The sequence below is a fragment of the Condylura cristata genome, unplaced genomic scaffold, assembly GCF_000260355.1.
Source record: "Condylura cristata isolate star-nosed mole 26May11 unplaced genomic scaffold, ConCri1.0 scaffold00015, whole genome shotgun sequence".
Taxonomy (NCBI): domain Eukaryota; kingdom Metazoa; phylum Chordata; class Mammalia; order Eulipotyphla; family Talpidae; genus Condylura; species Condylura cristata.
The window spans coordinates 33,596,667-33,604,197 of record NW_004567116.1 but is presented as its reverse complement, the minus strand read 5'-3'; positions in this window follow the sequence as shown (position 1 = coordinate 33,604,197).

Below are 7,531 nucleotides of genomic sequence, written 5' to 3'. Positions count from 1 at the left end.
AAGACTCTGCCCCCAGACCAAGGTATGCTAGACTTTCCAGGTTTGGAAGAGCTGTGATAGACCTCATGAACCTACTTCTGTCCTTCTGTTCCTGACTTCACACATTTCCCCTAGAATCAGAGCTCATAAGCTACTTGTGGGAAAATAAATCTAGAAGCTAGAAGGAAGCTCATCTGGCTTTAAGGGAGGTCTAGGATTAGACCTTCTCCACTCCCTATCAAATATAGGGTGATCTGAGACTGGAATTGCAGCTCATCCTCCTGTCCCCTGGCATACTTCCAGCAGTGAACAACAGTGGCTGGCCTGGCTCCTTCTGTCCTGGCACTTGGATCCCTGCCTGTTCACTCCTTCAGGCAGGAGTTGCCCAGGAAATGGTAAAAGATACCTTTGCCTTATCTGTCCAGGACAGGTACCTCTAAGCTCAGCAAAGCATTAGGAGAGGCCCAACATTGAGGGCCCCCGGGCTTGGGCTGGGACAACTACTTTCCTGGAATCAGGCAGGCAGATTCCAATTTCCCACTATGGGTACTTCAGCTCAGCCTTGCAGCCTTTTTTTTTTTTTTTTTGGCTGTGGATGGCCCAGTGGAAGAAAGGGTCTCCTTTCATAGCCACATTTCTCCTGGGAGCAGCAGGAAGTTGAGTCTCCTCGCTTGAATTGGAATTTGTTCATATCAAGTGTTGCTGAAAATAAATAGGGCCTTCACTGGAACTGGGAATCTTTTTGTAGATGCAAAAGTCTTGGCTGTAGTGAGATTTCTGTTCTGCAGTTACATTTGTGGCCACAACACTGATTGGCCCACTCATCTTTTAGAGATCTTTAGCCAGACTGATAACATCCCTGTCCTTAAATATGGGTCAATGTGAGGCCAGAGTCTACCTCTTGCTCTCACACTATGAGTTTCTACAGATGATGGACTGGCTGCTCAATTTCAGAAATATCACTTCTGGCAATTTATCCTGTTTGCCCAAGTGACTATGAGCAAGTCCTTTCCTATGTCTAAGCCCTGGTTTGAATATCCATAAAATGGATGCAATGAGTTTACATAAGAAATTGGGCTTGAGGGATTAGATCATTAATCATGTATATAACTAGAATGGACATATACTAGGCAAGGTATAGATAACCTCCCTCACCCATTGACCCATCTTGGAAGGAGTATAATACAGTTGTTAAAAGCATAAGCTTAAGGGTCCAATATACTAGATTTGAACCCTCGCTCTCCTAGCTATGTAACTAGTAAGTTAATTCACCACTCTTGAGTTTCAGCTCCTCATCTAGAAAAAGATGCCAGTAGCATATCTAATTCTCAGGGCTGCTGTGAGAATGATGTAAATAATATATATATAGCACCTTGTGGCAAATAGCAAGGGCTCAGCAGAAGATAGCTACCACCATTACTTGGAACAGCCTCAGGAAAGCTTCTGTTCTTCCTGTAAGTCTCCCTACAGAACACCAGACAGTGTGATCAAACCTGAGATCTTACACCCTCCCTGGAGCTCAGACTTCCTGAGACAGGGGCTGTCCAGCTCTCTTCCTCCCTCTGGTGCTCTGGGCTCCTAATTTTCCACGTCAGGTGGCTCTGTATCCTGTGCTGGCTTTTGTAGGGAATCTATTCTTGAAAATTGTACTAGATGTACTAATGCTGGTTCAGTTAGGATTTATTCGTGGTATTATTATTATAAGTGACAGAAACCCCTTTGAAAATTTCTAAATGCAAACTTTTTTGGTCCCCATACCTAGGAAGTGCAGCGTTTTAAGGATAGCTGGATACAAGGACTTAAAAGACATTATCACTGTGTTTTAGCTCTGAGCTGATGCCACTGGAGGCAGGCTCTTCCTGTCTCATGTCTGCCAGCAGCTCAAGCTTACAGTCTGTTTTCCAGCAACTCTCCTTTTGGATTTTTAGCTCACAGGGAGGCCTTCAAGAGACAGGATGAGGGCCAGGGCTGGTTCTGGGAAAGCAGATGAGAAAAACACAGAAGAGGTGACTGGTATTTTCAGCCCCCTTCCCTTACCACTCATGCATATTTTGCTGACTTTGCCCTTGAGCATACCCTGAAAGTAATGGCTACTCCCTGGGTTCCCCTTAGCATACCGTTCCCTTCCTTGTAGCTGTGAAGTCCTCTCTCTCCTCTGGTATCTTTCCTTGGCAGGAAAGGTCTTCAAACAGTTGTTTCCACAAGTGCCATGTGTGTGCCAGGATCCCTGACTACACGGTGCCCACAATTTGAAGACTGTCTGCTTTGGCAGGTTAAAGCAAAGACAAGAGCTATTTCTGTCATCTTCCTTCAGAGTGATTCCCAGCATCAACATAGCCTCATAAAACAGCGCTGAAGTGTTTTCCAAAGTTGGCTCAGTCTTTTGGATCCATTCTTGTCACCAGTGATTTTGTTTCATCTCCTGGGATAAAAATGAGGGCCTCATTCCTCAAACTGCTAAACATGGAGCTTCCCTACAACCCAGCAATCCCACTCCTAGGTATCTACCCAAAAGACACAAAAACACTAATTTAAAAAGATACCTGCACCCCCATGTTTATTGCTGCTTTATTCACAATTGGAAAGACATGGAAACAGCTCAAATGCCCAAAAATGGATGACTGGATTAAAAAGATGTGGTACATATACACAGTGGAATATTACTCAGCAACCTGTTTGCAGCAACATGGAAGGAGCTGGAAAAGATCATGCTTAGTGAAAGAAGCCAGAAAGAAAAGGAAAAATACCAAATGGTTTCTCTCATAGCAGGAATATAACAGAACAGACAAGAAAATAATGATAATGATGAACGGCTATATACCGAGACATTTTGTGGGGGTGGAGTGGGGAATGGAATAAAAAACAGGTGGGGGAGGGAAATGCACTGGACTATGGTGATGGCACATGGGTGATTTGGTGATGGGAAACCCAAGGAGATTGCAAGTGAGATGGAAAAATGCACAAAAATATGTAAAAATAAACTATTATAAATTTTTTTTTAAATGAGGACCTCAAATCAAACAGCACAAGAGGAGATAAAAGGGGAAATTATTCTATGTAGCTGAAGCAAGAGTGCCTGTTGGGAAGAGAGGGAGCCAGACTTGGCTTTGAATCCCAGCTTCTCTGAATTGGGACCTCTGCTAATTTACTAAAGCGCTCTGAGCCTTGGTTTACCCATCAAGCAGGCCTCTGTGTAGGTTAATCAGATTAACATGGAAAGCACAGGATTTGACATAAATGAATCCTCTTCTTTCCTTCTCCTTCCCGGTATAGGCAGAGATTCCAGATTTCTTCTGGAAACAGGCCCAAAAGGCAAGCTTCTCCATCTATAGTATAGTCCCCCTGCTCTTTATCTCTGTCAGTCCCCGTGAGGGTGGGGGAAGCCTGCATGGCATTTCATACCTCCACCTCAGAAGCATGGAGGACTTCTTGACCTTCCCAGAGTCTGCTGTTTGGGTGTGATAGTGAAAGGTTAGTGGCCCTTGCGGAGCAAGCTCCAGGCCTGGGGGCAAATGGCAGCAGAGCAGCCAACCGGTGGATGGAGCTTGTGTAGCTACTTGGCCGTGCAGACTTCTGCATACCACTCACACTCACGCAACATTCTTCCTGACCTATTTTTACAGAGCTCTGCACTGCCCTGGGAGAAGTCATTTGTGATTATTTTTAAACTTTTTATTTGGAAACAACTTCAATCTTACAAAAAAAAAATTGCAAAGCTAAAAACACTATGAACAATATGAAAAATAATATAAAAACAATAAAAATTGGTATTTGGTAGTATACATCATTAGCTATATCATTTACTTTCTCCAACACACATACACACACACACCCTTTTTTCTGAACCATTTTAGGATAAGTGACATTATGATGATCTTTTATCAATACTTCCTTGTGTATTTCCTAAAAAGGGGGCAATTTTCTTTTATATAAGCACAGTACTGATACAAACTTCATAAATTTACATTATACTTTTACTTAAATTATTGATCAAGTCCCCATTTTCCTCAGTTGACTTAGTGTTCTTTATGACGTTCCTCATTGCAGGATCCAGGATAGGGTCAGGTATTTGGTTGTCATATCTCATTAGCCACCTTGAATCTGGAATGTTTTCACAGCTGTGTCTTTTATGACATCTCCATTTTTGAAGCGTACAGTCCTCCATTAAAAGAATTACCATTTATTGATTGATAGTTCACAGTCATAAATTTATCTACTCAAAAGTACACAATTCAATGACTTATTAGTAGATTCTGAGTTCTACAACTGTTACCACATTACTTTTAGAATATTTTCATGACTTCCAAAGAAACTATGCACCCTTTAGGGGCTACTTCCTATTTCTCCCCAGACTTTCTAGCCCCAAGCAACACACAATCTATAGGTTCTATCTCTGTATCTATGCCTATTCTGGACATTTCATATAACTGGAATCATGTGATATGGTCTTGTTTGTCTAGCTTCTTCATTTTAGCATAATAATTTAAAGCTTCATCCACATTATAGCAGACAGCTGTACTTCTTTTATGGTTGAATAATATCCAGTATGTATGTATGTGTGTGCGTGTGTATGTATATCTACCAATCACATTGCATTTCTTCATTTACCAGTTGTAGACATTGAGTTGTTTCCATTCTGGTTATCTTGTTAAATGTCCATGTATGGGTTTTTGTGAGGACATACATCTTCATATCTCTTGAAGTAGAATTGCTGTATCATATTACAATATATGTTTAACCTTCTGAGGAACTAAGAGGTTGTTTTCCAAAGTGTTTTTTTACCAGTTTATATTCCTACCAGCAGTGTAGGAGGGTTCCAATTTCTCCATCCTCACCAACATTTACTATCTATCTCTCTGATTATAGCCATCCTATTGGGGATAAAATGGTATCTCATTGTGGTTTTGATTTGCATTTCCCTGCTGACAAATGATGGGTGAACATCTCATTCATGTGCTTATTAGCCAATAATTTTCTAAAGAGAATAAATGAGCATATCACCTGCTCATTTTTTCAAATCAAATTTTATGTGTTTGCCATTTGTTTACAAAATTATGACTTCAGGATTACAGCTTCACACCCCAATATGCGCATGCACTCCCCTCACTCTCCACCTCCACTGCCAATACATTATCAACTTGCCCCTCTATCCTGCCTCCCCTTGCTCTCCTCCCTGGGAGCTACCATATTTTTCCACAGAGTCTACAAGTCCTCTGTCAAACATGTGATTTGCAAAATTTTCCTCATTTTCTATGGGTGGCCTTTTCACTTTTTTGATGGCAACCTTTGAAACACAAAATATTTTTATTTTATTGATGACCGAGTTATTTGTTTTTCAACTGCCCCTACCTTTTTAACACAGAATGTTCCTTATTTTGTGTTTATCTGCAGTTTCCTAGTGTTGAGATTGAGATTACCCATTCTTGGCCTTATTACTGGGTAGGTTCTTCTTGGGGTATCACAACTGGAGTCAAGTAATGTCCATCTGTCTGTCTTTTGTTGAAAGTGCTGATTTTGGTCATCTCATTGTAGAAGTGCTTGATTTCTCCACTATATTATTGTTGGTTTATTTTCTCTCCCATTCATGTTTTTTTAATGATGAAATTCTCTTTCCGGGCTGTCTACACTCCATAGGCACACTTCACTTTGCATTCTGTTCTCTCCTAGGCTTATGCTGTTTGGTGGTCAGATCCACCTGGCCTCTGTCCTTGTATCTATTCAGGAGCTTTGGCCCACTGGCCATGAGGGCCCATGAGAATTCCTCAAATTCCTTCTGTGCCTCAAGTTCACATCCTGCCCAAGTGAGTTACTTTATTGGCCATATTTGCCTTAAAATCTGAGCATTACTTCCACTGAATTCGAAGTTGGACTTGACCATGCAGGAAACATCAAACTTGAGACAAGCAGTTCTAGAGAATGTGCGATTCGGGGCTTAGCAACAAGATGATTCTCGCATATCAGGGGCTGAGCATTGGCAGTAAGGAAAGATGCAGAATTTGATAGGTCTCTGTGGGTGAGTGTTGTTCCTGACTGGAAGAAAGCAGTCTTAGGAGACTAGAAGCTCACGTTCCACCTCCCCTGTTCAGGAGGACAGGGATTTTTAGAAAGTCTTACAGAAGAACCAAATCAGTCTTTGTGACCTTTCATTCATGCTCCAAGCTATAACTCTCTAACTCTTCTGTTTCTAGAACACACCCCAGTAGAAAGTCTGTAAACTAAAGGACTTTTTGTTTCTGTGAAATTGGAAAAACCCATAGAGTGTGAGCCCACTTAAAAATTGGACCTTAGATTTAACTTCTCAAGTCTCAAGAAGAGGAAGGTAATAATGATGGTAAAAACACTTAACATTTATTGAGCTCTCACTACATTGCAAGCAGTGTTCCCAGAATTTTTCCATTAAGAGTCATTTACCTCTCACAATAACCTATCTGGTAAGTACAATCATTATCTTTATTTACCTTATGAGGAAACTGAGACACAGGTTAGTAACTTGTGCAAGGTCACACGGCTAAGTAGCAGAGTTGGGATATAAATCCTGGTACTGCAGAGAATCTTGGAAAAAAACTAGCACATTATGAAACATAAATCTTAGAGCAATCTGTCACGGAAGTAGAGAATGCACCTCAGAAAAGTACATTAGGAATGCTGGCTGGAGATATTGTGTGAGTAATGTCACTTTAGTCATCTCAGTTCCACATGAGAAGCTCTGAGTAAGGGTTTACCAAGCCTGTTACATGTCCCACATCACCCAAACTGCCAGCTTCAGTCCAATGAGGTTGCTAAAACTGCTTGCCTGGAAAAAAAAACCAAAAACAAAAAAAAACTGCTTGCCTGGGTCAGGTCACCTGGATCTAACACTGGAGTTCTGGGCACAGATACTTGCTTTGCATATACATCCAGCTACATTGGCACCAGGTGACAGTGACCAGATTGTGTCACAAATAGTGACTACCCACAAGGCTGCAGAGGGCTAAGCACAGCAGGCCTGGTCAGGAATTGCCACAGTTCACATTCTCCCACCTGATCATGGCCAGATCAGTCACCCACTGCTGGCTCTGGCCTCCCTGAGGTATTGGTTCCTGCTCAGCAACTATTATCACTACAAAGCCAGCACCAAAGGTCAGATTTGAGGTAGGTTTACATGTCTGCTTTTTATACAGTGTAGAAGACAGGAAACTCCAAACTGCCTCAGAATCATCCTAGAGCAATATGAGGACACAGAGAGAAGGTAGTCATCTACACGCCAGGAAGAGAAGACTAGAAACCACATTTTTTGTTACCTCGAGCTTGAACTTTCTACCTTTCATAACTCAAAAAATACTTGTTTGTTGTTGAAACTACCCAGTCTGTGGTACCTGACTAGGGAAACCCAGGAATGACTAGTAGAGATTAGTGTTTGCTCATCAGTCTTTTCTAACATTTAATCAATGTCAATTTCTTTTGTAATGATGAAAAATTGTTTAAAGGAAAGTAAAAAAACAGAGGATCAGAGGACAGGTGAAGTGGGGGGTGGTATCTCTTAGAACTCTATGTGGTAATACAAGGGTGATGT